The sequence below is a fragment of the Dendrobates tinctorius genome, unplaced genomic scaffold, assembly GCF_039654945.1.
Source record: "Dendrobates tinctorius isolate UK_male_01 unplaced genomic scaffold, ASM3965494v1 ptg000019l, whole genome shotgun sequence".
Taxonomy (NCBI): Eukaryota; Metazoa; Chordata; class Amphibia; order Anura; family Dendrobatidae; genus Dendrobates; species Dendrobates tinctorius.
Window position 1 is genome coordinate 43,865,006 of NW_027361687.1, and position 27,107 is coordinate 43,892,112.

The window sequence follows — 27,107 nt, forward strand, 5'->3', positions numbered from 1 at the left end:
AATCATTGGATGATGTCATAATCATTTTGTTGATGTCATAATCATTTGATGATGTCATAATCATTAGATGATGTCATAATCATTTTGTTGATGTCATAATCATTGGATGATGTCATAATCATTGGATGATGTCATAATCATTTGATGTCATAATCATTGGATGATGTCATAATCATTTTGTTGATGTCATAATCATTTGATGATGTCATTATCATTAGATGATGTCATAATCATTTTGTTGATGTCATAATCATTGGATGATGTCATAATCATTGGATGATGTCATAATCATTTTGTTGATGTCATAATCATTTGATGATGTCATAATCATTTGATGTCATAATCATTGGATGATGTCATAATCATTTTGTTGATGTCGTAATCATTTGATGATGTCATAATCATTTGATGATGTCATAATCATTTTGTTGATGTCATAATCATTTGATGATGTCATAATCATTTGATGTCATAATCATTGGATGATGTCATAATCATTTTGTTGATGTCATAATCATTTGATGATGTCATAATCATTTTGTTGATGTCATAATCAATGGATGATGTCATAATCCTTTTGTTGATGTCATAATCATTTGATGATGTCATAATCATTAGATGATGTCATAATCATTTTGTTGATGTCATAATCATTTGATGATGTCATTATCATTTTGTTGATGTCATAATCATTTTGTTGATGTCATAATGATTTGATGATGTCATAATCATTTTGTTGATGTCATAATCATTTGATGATGTCATAATCATTTGATGTCATAATCATTTTGTTGATGTCATAATCATTTGATGATGTCATAATCATTTGATGATGTCATAATGATTTTGTTGATGTCATAATCATTTGATGATGCCATAATCATTTTGTTGATGTCATAATCATTTTATGATGTCATAATCATTTTGTTGATGTCATAATCATTTTGTTGATGTCATAATGATTTGATGATGTCATAATCATTTGATGTCATAATCATTGGAGGATGTCATAATCATTTTGTTGATGTCATAATCATTTGATGATGTCGTAATCATTAGATGATGTCATAATCATTTTGTTGATGTCATCGTCATATGATGATGTCATAATCATTGATGTCATAATCATTGGATGATGTCATAATCATTTTGTTGATGTCATAATCATTGGATGATGTCATAATCATTAGATGATGTCATAATCATTTTGTTGATGTCATAATTATTTGATGATGTCATAATCATTTGATGTCATAATCATTTTGTTGATGTCATAATGATTTGATGATGTCATAATCATTTGATGATGTCATAATCATTAGATGATGTCATAATCATTTTGTTGATGTCATAATCATTTGATGATGTCATAATCATTTTGTTGATGTCATAATCATTTTGTTGATGTCATAATGATTTGATAATATCATAATCATTTGATGTCATAATCATTGGATGATGTCATAATCATTTTGTTGATGTCATAATCATTTGATGATGTCATAATCATTTGATTTCATAATCATTGGATGATGTCATAATCATTTGATGATGTCATAATGATTTTGTTGATGTCATAATCATTTGATGATGCCATAATCATTTTGTTGATGTCATAATCATTTGATGATGTCATAATCATTGGATGATGTCATAATCATTTTGTTGATGTCATAATCATTTTGTTGATGTCATATTGATTTGATGATATCATAATCATTTGATGTCATAATCATTGGATGATGTCATAATCATTTTGTTGATGTCATAATCATTTGATGATGTCATAATCATTTGATTTCATAATCATTGGATGATGTCATAATCATTTGATGATGTCATAATGATTTTGTTGATGTCATAATCATTTGATGATGCCATAATCATTTTGTTGATGTCATAATCATTTGATGATGTCATAATCATTGATGTCATAATCATTGGATGATGTCATAATCATTTTGTTGATGTCATAATCATTTGATGATGTCAAAATGATTTTGTTGATGTCATAATCATTTGATGATGCTTAATCATTTTGTTGATGTCATAATCATTTTATGATGTCATAATCATTTTGTTGATGTCATAATCATTTTGTTGATGTCATAATGATTTGATGATGTCATAATCATTTGATGTCATAATCATTGGATGATGTCATAATCATTTTGTTGATGTCATAATCATTTGATGATGTCATAATCATTAGATGATGTCATAATCATTTTGTTGATGTCATAATCATTTGATGATGTCATAATCATTGATGTCATAATCATTGGATGATGTCATAATCATTTGATGATTTCATAATGATTTTGTTGATGTCATAATCATTTGATGATGCCATAATCATTTTGTTGATGTCATAATCATTTTATGATGTCATAATCATTTTGTTGATGTCATAATCATTTTGTTGATGTCATAATGATTTGATGATGTCATAATCATTTGATGTCATAATCATTGGATGATGTCATAATCATTTTGTTGATGTCATAATCATTTGATGATGTCATAATCATTAGATGATGTCATAATCATTTTGTTGATGTCATAATCATTTGATGTCATAATCATTGGATGATGTCATAATCATTTTGTTGATGTCATAATCATTTGATGATGTCATAATCATTAGATGATGTCATAATCATTTTGTTAATGTCATAATCATTTGATGATGTCATAATCATTTGATGTCATAATCATTGGATGATGTCATAATCATTTTGTTGATGTCATAATCATTTGATGATGTCATAATCATTAGATGATGTCATAATCATTTTGTTGATGTCATAATCATTTGATGATGTCATAATCATTAGATGATGTCATAATCATTTTGTTGATGTCATAATCATTTGATGATGTCATAATCATTTGATGTCATAATCATTGAATGATGTCATAATCATTTTGTTGATGTCATAATCATTTGATGATGTCATAATCATTTGATGATGTCATAATGATTTTGTTGATGTCATAATCATTTGATGATGCCATAATCATTTTGTTGATGTCATAATCATTTTATGATGTCATAATCATTTTGTTGATGTCATAATCATTTTGTTGATGTCATAATGATTTGATGATGTCATAATCATTTGATGTCATAATCATTGGATGATGTCATAATCATTTTGTTGATGTCATAATCATTTGATGATGTCGTAATCATTAGATGATGTCATAATCATTTTGTTGATGTCATAATCATTTGATGATGTCATAATCATTGATGTCATAATCATTGGATGATGTCATAATCATTTTGTTGATGTCATAATCATTGGATGATGTCATAATCATTAGATGATGTCATAATCATTTTGTTGATGTCATAATCATTTGATGATGTCATAATCATTTGATGTCATAATCATTTTGTTGATGTCATAATGATTTGATGATGTCATAATCATTTGATGATGTCATAATCATTAGATGATGTCATAATCATTTTGTTGATGTCATAATCATTTGATGATGTCATAATCATTTTGTTGATGTCATAATCATTTTGTTGATGTCATAATGATTTGATGATATCATAATCATTTGATGTCATAATCATTGGATGATGTCATAATCATTTTGTTGATGTCATAATCATTTGATGATGTCGTAATCATTTGATTTCATAATCATTGGATGATGTCATAATCATTTGATGATGTCATAATGATTTTGTTGATGTCATAATCATTTGATGATGCCATAATCATTTTGTTGATGTCATAATCATTTGATGATGTCATAATCATTGATGTCATAATCATTGGATGATGTCATAATCATTTTGTTGATGTCATAATCATTTGATGATGTCATAATCATTTTGTTGATGTCATAATCATTTGATGATGTCATAATCATTGATGTCATATCATTGGATGATGTCATAATCATTTTGTTGATGTCATAATCATTGGATGATGTCATAATCATTAGATGATGTCATAATCATTTTGTTGATGTCATAATCATTTGATGATGTCATAATCATTTGATGTCATAATCATTTTGTTGATGTCATAATCATTTTGTTGATGTCATAATGATTTGATGATATCATAATCATTTGATGTCATAATCATTGGATGATGTCATAATCATTTTGTTGATGTCATAATCATTTGATGATGTCATAATCATTTGATGTCATAATCATTGGATGATGTCATAATCATTTGATGATTTCATAATGATTTTGTTGATGTCATAATCATTTGATGATGCCATAATCATTTTGTTGATGTCATAATCATTTTATGATGTCATAATCATTTTGTTGATGTCATAATCATTTTGTTGATGTCATAATGATTTGATGATGTCATAATCATATGATGTCATAATCATTGGATGATGTCATAATCATTTTGTTGATGTCATAATCATTTGATGATGTCATAATCATTTGTTGTCATAATCATTGGATGATGTCATAATCATTTTGTTGATGTCATAATCATTTGACGATGTCATAATCATTTGATGTCATAATCATTGGATGATGTCATAATCATTTTGTTGATGTCATAATCATTTGATGATGTCATAATCATTAGATGATGTCATAATCATTTTGTTGATGTCATAATCATTTGATGATGTCATAATCATTAGATGATGTCATAATCATTTTGTTGATGTCATAATCATTTGACGATGTCATAATCATTTGATGTCATAATCATTGGATGATGTCTTAATCATTTTGTTGATGTCATAATCATTTGATGATGTCATAATCATTTGATGATGTCATAATCATTTGATGTCATAATCATTGGATGATGTCATAATCATTTTGTTGATGTCATAATCATTTTATGATGTCATAATCATTTTGTTGATGTCATAATCATTGGATGATATCATAATCATTTTGTTGATGTCATAATCATTTGATGATGTCATAATCATTTGATGATGTCATAATCATTTTGTTGATGTCATAATCATTTGATGATGTCATAATCATTTGATGTCATAATCATTGGATGATGTCATAATCATTTTGTTGATGTCATAATAATTTGATGATGTCATAATCATTAGATGATGTCATAATCATTTTGTTGATGTCATAATCATTAGATGATGTCATAATCATTTTGTTGATGTCATAATCATTTGATGATGTCATAATCATTTGATGTCGTAATCATTGGATGATGTCATAATCATTTTGTTGATGTCATAATCATTTTGTTGATGTCATAATCATTGGATGATGTCATAATCCTTTTGTTGATGTCATAATCATTTGATGATGTCATAATCATTAGATGATGTCATAATCATTTTGTTGATGTCATAATCATTTGATGATGTCATAATCATTTTGTTGATGTCATAATCATTTTGTTGATGTAATAATGATTTGATGATATCATAATCATTTGATGTCATAATCATTGGATGATGTCATAATCATTTTGTTGATGTCATAATCATTTGATTATGTCATAATCATTTGATGTCATAATCATTGGATGATGTCATAATCATTTTGTTGATGTCGTAATCATTTGATGATGTCATAATCATTTGATGATGTCATAATCATTTTGTTGATGTCATAATGATTTGATGATGTCATAATCATTTGATGTCATAATCATTGGATGATGTCATAATCATTTTGTTGATGTCATAATCATTTGATGATGTCATAATCATTGGATGATGTCATAATCATTTTGTTGATGTCATAATCATTTGATGATGTCATAACCATTTGATGTCATAATCATTGGATGATGTCATAATCATTTTGTTGATGTCATAATCATTTGATGATGTCATAATCATTAGATGATGTCATAATCATTTTGTTGATGTCATAATCATTTGATGATGTCATAATCATTTGATGTCATAACACAGGTCAACGAAAAAAAATTTTTTTTCTGGTGTCCAAAATATTTTAATGAATTTGGGGTATTTTTGGGGTGCTGATTTTGAATATGTCATCAGTTTTGCCAGATTGGCTCAAGTTTTTGAGATTTTTGGTATCTTATTTATAGCACTTGTTGGTAAATGCGACGCATCATCTCATTAATTTCTTTGGATTAGTACTTGAACTGAGCAGTTCTCAATATAGTTTTGTGTTAATTAGTGTTCTAAAAGTTTGTTCATAGCTTGATTTTTGCACTAACTTTATGTTGTTGTCTGTTTTCCAGTGAAAAGCATGAACTCATCATGAAGAAGTTGTCTTAACGATCCAGACTCATTCTGTTACATTTGTGGTGAATATACACTGCCAAAACATAGAAGAAACATAACACACTTCGTAAAAAAAGTGTATTTTGCCTATTTTGGGGTTATGCTTGGGGACCAAGACAAGTTTTGGGCACCACACATAGTGTGCAAAGCATGTATCGAATTATTACGAAAATGGAGCAAAGGACAAAGAAAAAGCTTCAAATTTGGTGTTCCAATGGTGTGGAGAGAGCCAAAAAATCATCATGATGACTGTTATTTCTGTGCAGTGCAAGTGCAAGGATTCAATAAGCATAAGAAACGAAAATGGGAGTAACATGGAATCTGCAAGAAGGCCTGTCCCTCATTGTGAAGATGTGCCTGTACCTGTGTTTACCATAAATAACAGTCATCATGATGATTTTTTGGCTCTCTCCACACCATTGGAACACCAAATTTGAAGCTTTTTCTTTGTCCTTTGCTCCATTTTCGTAATAATTCGATACATGCTTTGCACACTATGTGTGGTGCCCAAAACTTGTCTTGGTCCCCAAGCATAACCCCAAAATAGGCAAAATACACTTTTTTTACGAAGTCTGTTATGTTTCTTCTATGTTTTGGCAGTGTGTATTCACCACAAATGTAACAGAATGAGTCTGGATCGTTAAGACAACTTCTTCTTGATGAGTTCATGCTTTTCACTGGAAAACAGACAACAACATAAAGTTAGTGCAAAAATCAAGCTATGAACAAACTTTTAGAACACTAATTAACACAAAACTATATTGAGAACTGCTCAGTTCAAGTACTAATCCAAAGAAATTAATGAGATGATGCGTCGCATTTACCAACAAGTGCTATAAATAAGATACCAAAAATCTCAAAAACTTGAGCCAATCTGGCAAAACTGATGACATATTCAGAATCAGCACCCCAAAAATACCCTAAATTCGATGAAATATCTTTGGCACCAAAAATGCTGTTGACCAGTGTAATCATTGGATGATGTCATAATAATTAGATGATGTCATAATCATTTTGTTGATGTCATAATCATTTGATGATGTCATAATCATTTTGTTGATGTCATAATCATTGGATGATTTCATAATCATTTGATGACATCATAATGATTTTGTTGATGTCATAATCATTTGATGATGCCATAATCATTTTGTTGATGTCATAATCATTTTATGATGTCATAATCATTTTGTTGATGTCATAATCATTTTGTTGATGTCATAATGATTTGATGATGTCATAATCATTTGATGTCAAAATCATTGGATGATGTCATAATCATTTTGTTGATGTCATAATCATTAGATGATGTCATAATCATTAGATGATGTCCTAATCATTTGATGATGTCATAATCATTGATGTCATAATCATTGGATGATGTCATAATCATTTTGTTGATGTCATAATCATTGGATGATGTCATAATCATTAGATGATGTCATAATCATTTTGTTGATGTCATAATCATTTGATGATGTCATAATCATTTTGTTGATGTCATAATCATTGGATGATTTCATAATCATTTGATGACATCATAATGATTTTGTTGATGTCATAATCATTTGATGATGCCATAATCATTTTGTTGATGTCATAATCATTTTATGATGTCATAATCATTTTGTTGATGTCATAATCATTTTGTTGATGTCATAATGATTTGATGATGTCATAATCATTTGATGTCAAAATCATTGGATGATGTCATAATCATTTTGTTGATGTCATAATCATTAGATGATGTCATAATCATTAGATGATGTCCTAATCATTTGATGATGTCATAATCATTGATGTCATAATCATTGGATGATGTCATAATCATTTTGTTGATGTCATAATCATTGGATGATGTCATAATCATTAGATGATGTCATAATCATTTTGTTGATGTCATAATAATTGGATGATGTCATAATCATTTGATGTCATAATCATTTTGTTGATGTCATAATGATTTGATGATGTCATAATCATTTGATGTCATAATCATTGGATGATGTCATAATCATTTTGTTGATGTCATAATCATTTGATGATGTCTTAATCATTAGATGATGTCGTAATCATTTTGTTGATGTCATAGTCATTTCATGATGTCATAATCATTTGATGTCATAATCATTGGATGATGTCATAATCATATTGTTGATGTCATAATCATTGGATGATGTCATAATCATTGGATGATGTCATAATCATTTTGTTGATGTCATTATCATTTGATGATGTCATAATCATTTGATGTCATAATCATTGGATGATGTCATAATCATTTGATGATGTCATAATCATTTGATGACGTCATAATCATTTTGTTGATGTCATAATCATTTGATGATGTCATAATCATTTGATGTCATAATCATTGGATGATGTCATAATCATTTTGTTGATGTCATAATCATTTTATGATGTCATAATCATTTTGCTGATGTCATAATCATTGGATGATGTCATAATCCTTTTGTTGATGTCATTTTCATTTGATGATGTCATAATCATTAGATGATGTCATAATCATTTTGTTGATGTCATAATCATTTGATGATGTCATAATCATTTGATTTCATAATCATTGGATGATGTCATAATCATTTGATGATGTCATAATGATTTTGTTGATGTCATAATCATTTGATGATGCCATAATCATTTTGTTGATGTCATAATCATTTGATGATGTCATAATCATTGATGTCATAATCATTGGATGATGTCATAATGATTTGATGATATCATAATCATTTGATGTCATAATCATTGGATGATGTCATAATCATTTTGTTGATGTCATAATCATTTGATGATGTCATAATCATTTGATGTCATAATCATTGGATGATGTCATAATCATTTGATGATTTCATAATGATTTTGTTGATGTCATAATCATTTGATGATGTCATAATCATTTTGTTGATGTCATAATGATTTGATGATGTCATAATCATTTGATGTCATAATCATTGGATGATGTCATAATCATTTTGTTGATGTCATAATCATTTGATGATGTCATAATCATTAGATGATGTCATAATCATTTTGTTGATGTCATAATCATTGGATGATGTCATAATCATTGGATGATGTCATAATCATTTGATGTCAAAATCATTGGATGATGTCATAATCATTTTGTTGATGTCATAATCATTTGATGATGTCATTATCATTAGATGATGTCATAATCATTTTGTTGATGTCATAATCATTGGATGATGTCATAATCATTGGATGATGTCATAATCATTTTGTTGATGTCATAATCATTTGATGATGTCATAATCATTTGATGTCATAATCATTGGATGATGTCATAATCATTTTGTTGATGTCGTAATCATTTGATGATGTCATAATCATTTGATGATGTCATAATCATTTTGTTGATGTCATAATCATTTGATGATGTCATAATCATTTGATGTCATAATCATTGGATGATGTCATAATCATTTTGTTGATGTCATAATCATTTGATGATGTCATAATCATTTTGTTGATGTCATAATCAATGGATGATGTCATAATCCTTTTGTTGATGTCATAATCATTTGATGATGTCATAATCATTAGATGATGTCATAATCATTTTGTTGATGTCATAATCATTTGATGATGTCATTATCATTTTGTTGATGTCATAATCATTTTGTTGATGTCATAATGATTTGATGATGTCATAATCATTTTGTTGATGTCATAATCATTTGATGATGTCATAATCATTTGATGTCATAATCATTTTGTTGATGTCATAATCATTTGATGATGTCATAATCATTTGATGATGTCATAATGATTTTGTTGATGTCATAATCATTTGATGATGCCATAATCATTTTGTTGATGTCATAATCATTTTATGATGTCATAATCATTTTGTTGATTTCATAATCATTTTGTTGATGTCATAATGATTTGATGATGTCATAATCATTTGATGTCATAATCATTGGAGGATGTCATAATCATTTTGTTGATGTCATAATCATTTGATGATGTCGTAATCATTAGATGATGTCATAATCATTTTGTTGATGTCATCGTCATATGATGATGTCATAATCATTGATGTCATAATCATTGGATGATGTCATAATCATTTTGTTGATGTCATAATCATTGGATGATGTCATAATCATTAGATGATGTCATAATCATTTTGTTGATGTCATAATTATTTGATGATGTCATAATCATTTGATGTCATAATCATTTTGTTGATGTCATAATGATTTGATGATGTCATAATCATTTGATGATGTCATAATCATTAGATGATGTCATAATCATTTTGTTGATGTCATAATCATTTGATGATGTCATAATCATTTTGTTGATGTCATAATCATTTTGTTGATGTCATAATGATTTGATAATATCATAATCATTTGATGTCATAATCATTGGATGATGTCATAATCATTTTGTTGATGTCATAATCATTTGATGATGTCATAATCATTTGATTTCATAATCATTGGATGATGTCATAATCATTTGATGATGTCATAATGATTTTGTTGATGTCATAATCATTTGATGATGCCATAATCATTTTGTTGATGTCATAATCATTTGATGATGTCATAATCATTGGATGATGTCATAATCATTTTGTTGATGTCATAATCATTTTGTTGATGTCATATTGATTTGATGATATCATAATCATTTGATGTCATAATCATTGGATGATGTCATAATCATTTTGTTGATGTCATAATCATTTGATGATGTCATAATCATTTGATTTCATAATCATTGGATGATGTCATAATCATTTGATGATGTCATAATGATTTTGTTGATGTCATAATCATTTGATGATGCCATAATCATTTTGTTGATGTCATAATCATTTGATGATGTCATAATCATTGATGTCATAATCATTGGATGATGTCATAATCATTTTGTTGATGTCATAATCATTTGATGATGTCAAAATGATTTTGTTGATGTCATAATCATTTGATGATGCTTAATCATTTTGTTGATGTCATAATCATTTTATGATATCATAATCATTTTGTTGATGTCATAATCATTTTGTTGATGTCATAATGATTTGATGATGTCATAATCATTTGATGTCATAATCATTGGATGATGTCATAATCATTTTGTTGATGTCATAATCATTTGATGATGTCATAATCATTAGATGATGTCATAATCATTTTGTTGATGTCATAATCATTTGATGATGTCATAATCATTGATGTCATAATCATTGGATGATGTCATAATCATTTGATGATTTCATAATGATTTTGTTGATGTCATAATCATTTGATGATGCCATAATCATTTTGTTGATGTCATAATCATTTTATGATGTCATAATCATTTTGTTGATGTCATAATCATTTTGTTGATGTCATAATGATTTGATGATGTCATAATCATTTGATGTCATAATCATTGGATGATGTCATAATCATTTTGTTGATGTCATAATCATTTGATGATGTCATAATCATTAGATGATGTCATAATCATTTTGTTGATGTCATAATCATTTGATGTCATAATCATTGGATGATGTCATAATCATTTTGTTGATGTCATAATCATTTGATGATGTCATAATCATTTGATGTCATAATCATTGGATGATGTCATAATCATTTTGTTGATGTCATAATCATTTGATGATGTCATAATCATTAGATGATGTCATAATCATTTTGTTAATGTCATAATCATTTGATGATGTCATAATCATTTGATGTCATAATCATTGGATGATGTCATAATCATTTTGTTGATGTCATAATCATTTGATGATGTCATAATCATTAGATGATGTCATAATCATTTTGTTGATGTCATAATCATTTGATGATGTCATAATCATTAGATGATGTCATAATCATTTTGTTGATGTCATAATCATTTGATGATGTCATAATCATTTGATGTCATAATCATTGAATGATGTCATAATCATTTTGTTGATGTCATAATCATTTGATGATGTCATAATCATTTGATGATGTCATAATGATTTTGTTGATGTCATAATCATTTGATGATGCCATAATCATTTTGTTGATGTCATAATCATTTTATGATGTCATAATCATTTTGTTGATGTCATAATCATTTTGTTGATGTCATAATGATTTGATGATGTCATAATCATTTGATGTCATAATCATTGGATGATGTCATAATCATTTTGTTGATGTCATAATCATTTGATGATGTCGTAATCATTAGATGATGTCATAATCATTTTGTTGATGTCATAATCATTTGATGATGTCATAATCATTGATGTCATAATCATTGGATGATGTCATAATCATTTTGTTGATGTCATAATCATTGGATGATGTCATAATCATTAGATGATGTCATAATCATTTTGTTGATGTCATAATCATTTGATGATGTCATAATCATTTGATGTCATAATCATTTTGTTGATGTCATAATGATTTGATGATGTCATAATCATTTGATGATGTCATAATCATTAGATGATGTCATAATCATTTTGTTGATGTCATAATCATTTGATGATGTCATAATCATTTTGTTGATGTCATAATCATTTTGTTGATGTCATAATGATTTGATGATATCATAATCATTTGATGTCATAATCATTGGATGATGTCATAATCATTTTGTTGATGTCATAATCATTTGATGATGTCGTAATCATTTGATTTCATAATCATTGGATGATGTCCTAATCATTTGATGATGTCATAATCATTGATGTCATAATCATTGGATGATGTCATAATCATTTTGTTGATGTCATAATCATTGGATGATGTCATAATCATTAGATGATGTCATAATCATTTTGTTGATGTCATAATAATTGGATGATGTCATAATCATTTGATGTCATAATCATTTTGTTGATGTCATAATGATTTGATGATGTCATAATCATTTGATGTCATAATCATTGGATGATGTCATAATCATTTTGTTGATGTCATAATCATTTGATGATGTCTTAATCATTAGATGATGTCGTAATCATTTTGTTGATGTCATAGTCATTTCATGATGTCATAATCATTTGATGTCATAATCATTGGATGATGTCATAATCATATTGTTGATGTCATAATCATTGGATGATGTCATAATCATTGGATGATGTCATAATCATTTTGTTGATGTCATTATCATTTGATGATGTCATAATCATTTGATGTCATAATCATTGGATGATGTCATAATCATTTGATGATGTCATAATCATTTGATGACGTCATAATCATTTTGTTGATGTCATAATCATTTGATGATGTCATAATCATTTGATGTCATAATCATTGGATGATGTCATAATCATTTTGTTGATGTCATAATCATTTTATGATGTCATAATCATTTTGCTGATGTCATAATCATTGGATGATGTCATAATCCTTTTGTTGATGTCATTTTCATTTGATGATGTCATAATCATTAGATGATGTCATAATCATTTTGTTGATGTCATAATCATTTGATGATGTCATAATCATTTGATTTCATAATCATTGGATGATGTCATAATCATTTGATGATGTCATAATGATTTTGTTGATGTCATAATCATTTGATGATGCCATAATCATTTTGTTGATGTCATAATCATTTGATGATGTCATAATCATTGATGTCATAATCATTGGATGATGTCATAATGATTTGATGATATCATAATCATTTGATGTCATAATCATTGGATGATGTCATAATCATTTTGTTGATGTCATAATCATTTGATGATGTCATAATCATTTGATGTCATAATCATTGGATGATGTCATAATCATTTGATGATTTCATAATGATTTTGTTGATGTCATAATCATTTGATGATGCCATAATCATTTTGTTGATGTCATAATCATTTTATGATGTCATAATCATTTTGTTGATGTCATAATGATTTGATGATGTCATAATCATTTGATGTCATAATCATTGGATGATGTCATAATCATTTTGTTGATGTCATAATCATTTGATGATGTCATAATCATTAGATGATGTCATAATCATTTTGTTGATGTCATAATCATTGGATGATGTCATAATCATTTGATGTCATAATCATTGGATGATGTCATAATCATTTTGTTGATGTCATAATCATTTGATGATGTCATTATCATTAGATGATGTCATAATCATTTTGTTGATGTCATAATCATTGGATGATGTCATAATCATTGGATGATGTCATAATCATTTTGTTGATGTCATAATCATTTGATGATGTCATAATCATTTGATGTCATAATCATTGGATGATGTCATAATCATTTTGTTGATGTCGTAATCATTTGATGATGTCATAATCATTTGATGATGTCATAATCATTTTGTTGATGTCATAATCATTTGATGATGTCATAATCATTTGATGTCATAATCATTGGATGATGTCATAATCATTTTGTTGATGTCATAATCATTTGATGATGTCATAATCATTTTGTTGATGTCATAATCAATGGATGATGTCATAATCCTTTTGTTGATGTCATAATCATTTGATGATGTCATAATCATTAGATGATGTCATAATCATTTTGTTGATGTCATAATCATTTGATGATGTCATTATCATTTTGTTGATGTCATAATCATTTTGTTGATGTCATAATGATTTGATGATGTCATAATCATTTTGTTGATGTCATAATCATTTGATGATGTCATAATCATTTGATGTCATAATCATTTTGTTGATGTCATAATCATTTGATGATGTCATAATCATTTTGTTGATGTCATAATCATTTGATGATGTCATAATCATTGGATGATGTCATAATCATTTTGTTGATGTCATAATCATTTTGTTGATGTCATATTGATTTGATGATATCATAATCATTTGATGTCATAATCATTGGATGATGTCATAATCATTTTGTTGATGTCATAATCATTTGATGATGTCATAATCATTTGATTTCATAATCATTGGATGATGTCATAATCATTTGATGATGTCATAATGATTTTGTTGATGTCATAATCATTTGATGATGCCATAATCATTTTGTTGATGTCATAATCATTTGATGATGTCATAATCATTGATGTCATAATCATTGGATGATGTCATAATCATTTTGTTGATGTCATAATCATTTGATGATGTCATAATCATTTGATGATGTCAAAATGATTTTGTTGATGTCATAATCATTTGATGATGCTTAATCATATTGTTGATGTCATAATCATTTTATGATATCATAATCATTTTGTTGATGTCATAATCATTTTGTTGATGTCATAATGATTTGATGATGTCATAATCATTTGATGTCATAATCATTGGATGATGTCATAATCATTTTGTTGATGTCATAATCATTTGATGATGTCATAATCATTAGATGATGTCATAATCATTTTGTTGATGTCATAATCATTTGATGATGTCATAATCATTGATGTCATAATCATTGGATGATGTCATAATCATTTGATGATTTCATAATGATTTTGTTGATGTCATAATCATTTGATGATGCCATAATCATTTTGTTGATGTCATAATCATTTTATGATGTCATAATCATTTTGTTGATGTCATAATCATTTTGTTGATGTCATAATGATTTGATGATGTCATAATCATTTGATGTCATAATCATTGGATGATGTCATAATCATTTTGTTGATGTCATAATCATTTGATGATGTCATAATCATTAGATGATGTCATAATCATTTTGTTGATGTCATAATCATTTGATGTCATAATCATTGGATGATGTCATAATCATTTTGTTGATGTCATAATCATTTGATGATGTCATAATCATTTGATGTCATAATCATTGGATGATGTCATAATCATTTTGTTGATGTCATAATCATTTGATGATGTCATAATCATTAGATGATGTCATAATCATTTTGTTAATGTCATAATCATTTGATGATGTCATAATCATTTGATGTCATAATCATTGGATGATGTCATAATCATTTTGTTGATGTCATAATCATTTGATGATGTCATAATCATTAGATGATGTCATAATCATTTTGTTGATGTCATAATCATTTGATGATGTCATAATCATTAGATGATGTCATAATCATTTTGTTGATGTCATAATCATTTGATGATGTCATAATCATTTGATGTCATAATCATTGAATGATGTCATAATCATTTTGTTGATGTCATAATCATTTGATGATGTCATAATCATTTGATGATGTCATAATGATTTTGTTGATGTCATAATCATTTGATGATGCCATAATCATTTTGTTGATGTCATAATCATTTTATGATGTCATAATCATTTTGTTGATGTCATAATCATTTTGTTGATGTCATAATGATTTGATGATGTCATAATCATTTGATGTCATAATCATTGGATGATGTCATAATCATTTTGTTGATGTCATAATCATTTGATGATGTCGTAATCATTAGATGATGTCATAATCATTTTGTTGATGTCATAATCATTTGATGATGTCATAATCATTGATGTCATAATCATTGGATGATGTCATAATCATTTTGTTGATGTCATAATCATTGGATGATGTCATAATCATTAGATGATGTCATAATCATTTTGTTGATGTCATAATCATTTGATGATGTCATAATCATTTGATGTCATAATCATTTTGTTGATGTCATAATGATTTGATGATGTCATAATCATTTGATGATGTCATAATCATTAGATGATGTCATAATCATTTTGTTGATGTCATAATCATTTGATGATGTCATAATCATTTTGTTGATGTCATAATCATTTTGTTGATGTCATAATGATTTGATGATATCATAATCATTTGATGTCACAATCATTGGATGATGTCATAATCATTTTGTTGATGTCATAATCATTTGATGATGTCGTAATCATTTGATTTCATAATCATTGGATGATGTCATAATCATTTGATGATGTCATAATGATTTTGTTGATGTCATAATCATTTGATGATGCCATAATCATTTTGTTGATGTCATAATCATTTGATGATGTCATAATCATTGATGTCATAATCATTGGATGATGTCATAATCATTTTGTTGATGTCATAATCATTTGATGATGTCATAATCATTTTGTTGATGTCATAATCATTTGATGATGTCATAATCATTGATGTCATAATCATTGGATGATGTCATAATCATTTTGTTGATGTCATAATCATTGGATGATGTCATAATCATTAGATGATGTCATAATCATTTTGTTGATGTCATAATCATTTGATGATGTCATAATCATTTGATGTCATAATCATTTTGTTGATGTCATAATGATTTGATGATGTCATAATCATTTTGTTGATGTCATAATCATTTGATGATGTCATAATCATTTGATGTCATAATCATTTTGTTGATGTCATAATGATTTGATGATGTCATAATCATTTGATGTCATAATCATTGGATGATGTCATAATCATTTTGTTGATGTCATAATCATTTGATGATGTCATAATCATTGGATGATGTCATAATCATTTTGTTGATGTCATAATCATTTGATGATGTCATAATCATTTGATGTCATAATCATTGGATGATGTCATAATCATTTTTTTGATGTCATAATCATTTGATGATGTCATAATCATTTTGTTGATGTCATAATCATTTGATGATGTCATAATCATTTGATGTCATAATCATTGGATGATGTCATAATCATTTTGTTGAAGTCATAATCATTTGATGATGTCATAATCATTTTGTTGATGTCATAATCATTTTGTTGATGTCATAATCATTTGATGTCATAATCATTGGATGATGTCATAATCATTTTGTTGATGTCATAATCATTTGATGATGTCATAATCATTTGATGTCATAATCATTGGATGATGTCATAATCATTTTGTTGATTTCATAATCATTTGATGATGTCATAATCATTAGATGATGTCATAATCATTTTGTTGATGTCATAATCATTTGATGATGTCATAATCATTTGATGTCATAATCATTGGATGACGTTATAATCATTTTGTTGATGTCATAATAATTTGATGATGTCATAATCATTAGATGATGTCATAATCATTTTGTTGATGTCATAATCATTTGATGATGTCATAATCATTAGATGATGTCATAATCATTTTGTTGATGTCATAATCATTTGATGATGTCATAATCATTTGATGTCATAATCATTTTGTTGATGTCATAATCATTTTGTTGATGTCATAATCATTTTGTTGATGTCATAATCATTGGATGATGTCATAATCCTTTTGTTGATGTCATAATCATTTGATGATGTCATAATCATTAGATGATGTCATAATCATTTTGTTGATGTCATAATCATTTGATGATGTCATAATCATTTTGTTGATGTCATAATCATTTTGTTGATGTAATAATGATTTGATGATATCATAATCATTTGATGTCATAATCATTGGATGATGTCATAATCATTTTGTTGATGTCATAATCATTTGATTATGTCATAATCATTTGATGTCATAATCATTGGATGATGTCAAAATCATTTGATGATGTCATAATGATTTTGTTGATGTCATAATCATTTGATGATGCCATAATCATTTTGTTGATGTCATAATCATTTTATGATGTCATAATCATTTTGTTGATGTCATAATCATTTTGTTGATGTCATAATGATTTGATGATGTCATAATCATTTGATGTCATAATCATTGGATGATGTCATAATCATTTTGTTGATGTCATAATCATTAGATGATGTCATAATCATTAGATGATGTCGTAATCATTTTATTGATGTCATAATCATTTGATGATGTCATAATCATTGATGTCATAATCATTGGATGAAGTCATAATCATTTTGTTGATGTCATAATCATTGGATGATGTCATAATCATTAGATGATGTCATAATCATTTTGTTGATGTCATAACCATTTGATGATGTCATAATCATTTGATGTCATAATCATTTTGTTGATGTCATAATGATTTGATGATGTCATAATCATTTGATGTCATAATCATTGGATGATGTCATAATCATTTTGTTGATGTCATAATCATTTGATGATGTCATAATCATTGGATGATGTCATAATCATTTTGTTGATGTCATAATCATTTGATGATGTCATAACCATTTGATGTCATAATCATTTTATGATGTCATAATCATTTTGTTGATGTCATAATCATTTTGTTGATGTCATAATGATTTGATGATGTCATAATCATTTGATGTCATAATCATTGGATGATGTCATAATCATTTTGTTGATGTCATAATCATTAGATGATGTCATAATCATTAGATGATGTCGTATTCATTTTATTGATGTCATAATCATTTGATGATGTCATAATCATTGATGTCATAATCATTGGATGAAGTCATAATCATTTTGTTGATGTCATAATCATTGGATGATGTCATAATCATTAGATGATGTCATAATCATTTTGTTGATGTCATAACCATTTGATGATGTCATAATCATTTGATGTCATAATCATTTTGTTGATGTCATAATGATTTGATGATGTCATAATCATTTGATGTCATAATCATTGGATGATGTCATAATCATTTTGTTGATGTCATAATCATTTGATGATGTCATAATCATTGGATGATGTCATAATCATTTTGTTGATGTCATAATCATTTGATGATGTCATAACCATTTGATGTCATAATCATTGGATGATGTCATAATCATTTTGTTGATGTAATAATCATTTGATGATGTCATAATCATTAGATGATGTCATAATCATTTTGTTGATGTCATAATCATTTGATGATGTCATAATCATTTGATGTCATAATCATTGGATGATGTCATAATAATTAGATGATGTCATAATCATTTTGTTGATGTCATAATCATTTGATGATGTCATAATCATTTTGTTGATGTCATAATCATTTGATGATGTCATAATCATTTGATGATGTCATAATCATTTTGTTGATGTCATAATCATTTGATGATGTCATAATCATTTGATGTCATAATCATTGGATGATGGCATAATCATTTTGTTGATGTCATAATCATTTGATGATGTCATAATCATTTTGTTGATGTCATAATGATTTGATGATGTCATAATCATTTGATGTCATAATCATTGGATGATGTCATAATCATTTTGTTGATGTCATAATCATTTGATGATGTCATAATCATTTGATGTCATAATCATTGGATGATGACATAATTATTTTGTTGATGTCATAATCATTTGATGATGTCATAATCATTAGATGATGTCATAATCATTTTGTTGATGTCATAATCATTAGATGATGTCATAATCATTTTGTTGATGTCATAATCATTGGATGATGTCATAATCATTGGATGATGTCATAATCATTTTGTTGATGTCATAATCATTTGATGATGTCATAATCATATGATGTAATAATCATTGGATGATGTCATAATCATTTTGTTGATTTCATAATCATTTGATGATGTCATAATCATTAGATGATGTCATAATCATTTTGTTGATGTCATAATCATTTGATGATGTCATAATATTTAGATGATGTCATAATCATTTTGTTGATGTCATAATCATTTGATGATGTCATAATCATTTGATGTCATAATCATGGGATGATGTCATAATCATTTTGTTGATGTCATAATCATTTGATGATGTCATAATCATTTGATGATGTCATAATCATTTTGTTGATGTCATAATCATTTGATGATGTCATAATCATTTGATGTCATAATCATTGGATAATGTCATAATCATTTTGTTGATGTCATAATCATTTTATGATGTCATAATCATTTTGTTGATGTCATAATCATTGGATGATGTCATAATCATTTTGTTGATGTCATAATCATTGGATGATGTCATAATCATTAGATGATGTCATAATCATTTTGTTGATGTCATAATCATTGGATGATTTCATAATCATTTGATGACATCATAATGATTTTGTTGATGTCATAATCATTTGATGATGCCATAATCATTTTGTTGATGTCATAATCATTTTATGATGTCATAATCATTTTGTTGATGTCATAATCATTTTGTTGATGTCATAATCATTTGATGATGTCATAATCATTTGATGTCATAATCATTTGATGATGTCATAATCATTTGATGTCATAGTCATTGGATGATGTCATAATCATTTTTTTGATGTCATAATCATTTGATGATGTCATAATCATTTTGTTGATGTCATAATCATTTGATGATGTCATAATCATTTGATGTCATAATCATTGGATGATGTCATAATCATTTTGTTGAAGTCACAATCATTTGATGATGTCATAATCATTTTGTTGATGTCATAATCATTTTGTTGATGTCATAATCATTTGATGTCATAATCATTGGATGATGTCATAATCATTTTGTTGATTTCATAATCATTTGATGATGTCATAATCATTAGATGATGTCATAATCATTTTGTTGATGTCATAATCATTTGATGATGTCATAATCATTTGATGTCATAATCATTGGATGATGTCATAATCATTTTGTTGATGTCATAATAATTTGATGATGTCATAATCATTAGATGATGTCATAATCATTTTGTTGATGTCATAATCATTAGATGATGTCATAATCATTTTGTTGATGTCATAATCATTTGATGATGTCATAATCATTTGATGTCATAATCATTGGATGATGTCATAATCATTTTGTTGATGTCATAATCATTTTGTTGATGTCATAATCATTGGATGATGTCATAATCATTTTGTTGATGTCATAATCATTTGATGATGTCATAATCATTTTGTTGATGTCATAATCATTTTGTTGATGTAATAATGATTTGATGATATCATAATCATTTGATGTCATAATCATTGGATGATGTCATAATCATTTTGTTGATGTCATAATCATTTGATTATGTCATAATCATTTGATGTCATAATCATTGGATGATGTCATAATCATTTTGTTGATGTCGTAATCATTTGATGATGTCATAATCATTTGATGATGTCATAATCATTTTGTTGATGTCATAATCATTTGATGATGTCATAATCATTTGATGTCATAATCATTTTGTTGATGTCATAATCATTTGATGATGTCATAATCATTAGATGATGTCATAATCATTTTGTTGATGTCATAATCATTTGATGATGTCATAATCATTAGATGATGTCATAATCATTTTGTTGATGTCATAATCATTTGATGATGTCATAATCATTTGATGTCATAATCATGGGATGATGTCATAATCATTTTGTTGATGTCATAATCATTTGATGATGTCATAATCATTTGATGATGTCATAATCATTTTGTTGATGTCATGATCATTTGATGATGTCATAATCATTTGATGTCATAATCATTGGATAATGTCATAATCATTTTGTTGATGTCATAATCATTTTATGATGTCATAATCATTTTGTTGATGTCATAATCATTGGATGATGTCATAATCATTTTGTTGATGTCATAATCATTGGATGATGTCATAATCATTAGATGATGTCATAATCATTTTGTTGATGTCATAATCATTGGATGATTTCATAATCATTTGATGACATCATAATGATTTTGTTGATGTCATAATCATTTGATGATGCCATAATCATTTTGTTGATGTCATAATCATTTTATGATGTCATAATCATTTTGTTGATGTCATAATCATTTTGTTGATGTCATAATCATTTGATGATGTCATAATCATTTGATGTCATAATCATTTGATGATGTCATAATCATTTGATGTCATAGTCATTGGATGATGTCATAATCATTTTTTTGATGTCATAATCATTTGATGATGTCATAATCATTTTGTTGATGTCATAATCATTTGATGATGTCATAATCATTTGATGTCATAATCATTGGATGATGTCATAATCATTTTGTTGAAGTCACAATCATTTGATGATGTCATAATCATTTTGTTGATGTCATAATCATTTTGTTGATGTCATAATCATTTGATGTCATAATCATTGGATGATGTCATAATCATTTTGTTGATTTCATAATCATTTGATGATGTCATAATCATTAGATGATGTCATAATCATTTTGTTGATGTCATAATCATTTGATGATGTCATAATCATTTGATGTCATAATCATTGGATGATGTCATAATCATTTTGTTGATGTCATAATAATTTGATGATGTCATAATCATTAGATGATGTCATAATCATTTTGTTGATGTCATAATCATTAGATGATGTCATAATCATTTTGTTGATGTCATAATCATTTGATGATGTCATAATCATTTGATGTCATAATCATTGGATGATGTCATAATCATTTTGTTGATGTCATAATCATTTTGTTGATGTCATAATCATTGGATGATGTCATAATCCTTTTGTTGATGTCATAATCATTTGATGATGTCATAATCATTAGATGATGTCATAATCATTTTGTTGATGTCATAATCATTTGATGATGTCATAATCATTTTGTTGATGTCATAATCATTTTGTTGATGTAATAATGATTTGATGATATCATAATCATTTGATGTCATAATCATTGGATGATGTCATAATCATTTTGTTGATGTCATAATCATTTGATTATGTCATAATCATTTGATGTCATAATCATTGGATGATGTCATAATCATTTTGTTGATGTCGTAATCATTTGATGATGTCATAATCATTTGATGATGTCATAATCATTTTGTTGATGTCATAATGATTTGATGATGTCATAATCATTTGATGTCATAATCATTGGATGATGTCATAATCATTTTGTTGATGTCATAATCATTTGATGATGTCATAATCATTGGATGATGTCATAATCATTTTGTTGATGTCATAATCATTTGATGATGTCATAACCATTTGATGTCATAATCATTGGATGATGTCATAATCATTTTGTTGATGTCATAATCATTTGATGATGTCATAATCATTAGATGATGTCATAATCATTTTGTTGATGTCATAATCATTTGATGATGTCATAATCATTTGATGTCATAATCATTGGATGATGTCATAATAATTAGATGATGTCATAATCATTTTGTTGATGTCATAATCATTTGATGATGTCATAATCATTTTGTTGATGTCATAATCATTGGATGATTTCATAATCATTTGATGACATCATAATGATTTTGTTGATGTCATAATCATTTGATGATGCCATAATCATTTTGTTGATGTCATAATCATTTTATGATGTCATAATCATTTTGTTGATGTCATAATCATTGGATGATGTCATAATAATTAGATGATGTCATAATCATTTTGTTGATGTCATAATCATTTGATGATGTCATAATCATTTTGTTGATGTCATAATCATTTGATGATGTCATAATCATTTGATGTCATAATCATTTTGTTGATGTCATAATGATTTGATGATGTCATAATCATTTGATGTCATAATCATTGGATGATGTCATAATCATTTTGTTGATGTCATAATCATTTGATGATGTCATAATCATTGGATGATGTCATAATCATTTTGTTGATGTCATAATCATTTGATGATGTCATAATCATTTGATGTCATAATCATTGGATGATGTCATAATCATTTTTTTGATGTCATAATCATTTGATGATGTCATAATCATTTTGTTGATGTCATAATCATTTGATGATGTCATAATCATTTGATGTCATAATCATTGGATGATGTCATAATCATTTTGTTGAAGTCATAATCATTTGATGATGTCATAATCATTTTGTTGATGTCATAATCATTTTGTTGATGTCATAATCATTTGATGTCATAATCATTGGATGATGTCATAATCATTTTGTTGATGTCATAATCATTTGATGATGTCATAATCATTTGATGTCATAATCATTGGATGATGTCATAATCATTTTGTTGATTTCATAATCATTTGATGATGTCATAATCATTAGATGATGTCATAATCATTTTGTTGATGTCATAATCATTTGATGATGTCATAATCATTTGATGTCATAATCATTGGATGACGTTATAATCATTTTGTTGATGTCATAATAATTTGATGATGTCATAATCATTAGATGATGTCATAATCATTTTGTTGATGTCATAATCATTTGATGATGTCATAATCATTAGATGATGTCATAATCATTTTGTTGATGTCATAATCATTTGATGATGTCATAATCATTTGATGTCATAATCATTTTGTTGATGTCATAATCATTTTGTTGATGTCATAATCATTTTGTTGATGTCATAATCATTGGATGATGTCATAATCCTTTTGTTGATGTCATAATCATTTGATGATGTCATAATCATTAGATGATGTCATAATCATTTTGTTGATGTCATAATCATTTGATGATGTCATAATCATTTTGTTGATGTCATAATCATTTTGTTGATGTAATAATGATTTGATGATATCATAATCATTTGATGTCATAATCATTGGATGATGTCATAATCATTTTGTTGATGTCATAATCATTTGATTATGTCATAATCATTTGATGTCATAATCATTGGATGATGTCAAAATCATTTGATGATGTCATAATGATTTTGTTGATGTCATAATCATTTGATGATGCCATAATCATTTTGTTGATGTCATAATCATTTTATGATGTCATAATCATTTTGTTGATGTCATAATCATTTTGTTGATGTCATAATGATTTGATGATGTCATAATCATTTGATGTCATAATCATTGGATGATGTCATAATCATTTTGTTGATGTCATAATCATTAGATGATGTCATAATCATTAGATGATGTCGTAATCATTTTATTGATGTCATAATCATTTGATGATGTCATAATCATTGATGTCATAATCATTGGATGAAGTCATAATCATTTTGTTGATGTCATAATCATTGGATGATGTCATAATCATTAGATGATGTCATAATCATTTTGTTGATGTCATAACCATTTGATGATGTCATAATCATTTGATGTCATAATCATTTTGTTGATGTCATAATGATTTGATGATGTCATAATCATTTGATGTCATAATCATTGGATGATGTCATAATCATTTTGTTGATGTCATAATCATTTGATGATGTCATAATCATTGGATGATGTCATAATCATTTTGTTGATGTCATAATCATTTGATGATGTCATAACCATTTGATGTCATAATCATTTTATGATGTCATAATCATTTTGTTGATGTCATAATCATTTTGTTGATGTCATAATGATTTGATGATGTCATAATCATTTGATGTCATAATCATTGGATGATGTCATAATCATTTTGTTGATGTCATAATCATTAGATGATGTCATAATCATTAGATGATGTCGTATTCATTTTATTGATGTCATAATCATTTGATGATGTCATAATCATTGATGTCATAATCATTGGATGAAGTCATAATCATTTTGTTGATGTCATAATCATTGGATGATGTCATAATCATTAGATGATGTCATAATCATTTTGTTGATGTCATAACCATTTGATGATGTCATAATCATTTGATGTCATAATCATTTTGTTGATGTCATAATGATTTGATGATGTCATAATCATTTGATGTCATAATCATTGGATGATGTCATAATCATTTTGTTGATGTCATAATCATTTGATGATGTCATAATCATTGGATGATGTCATAATCATTTTGTTGATGTCATAATCATTTGATGATGTCATAACCATTTGATGTCATAATCATTGGATGATGTCATAATCATTTTGTTGATGTAATAATCATTTGATGATGTCATAATCATTAGATGATGTCATAATCATTTTGTTGATGTCATAATCATTTGATGATGTCATAATCA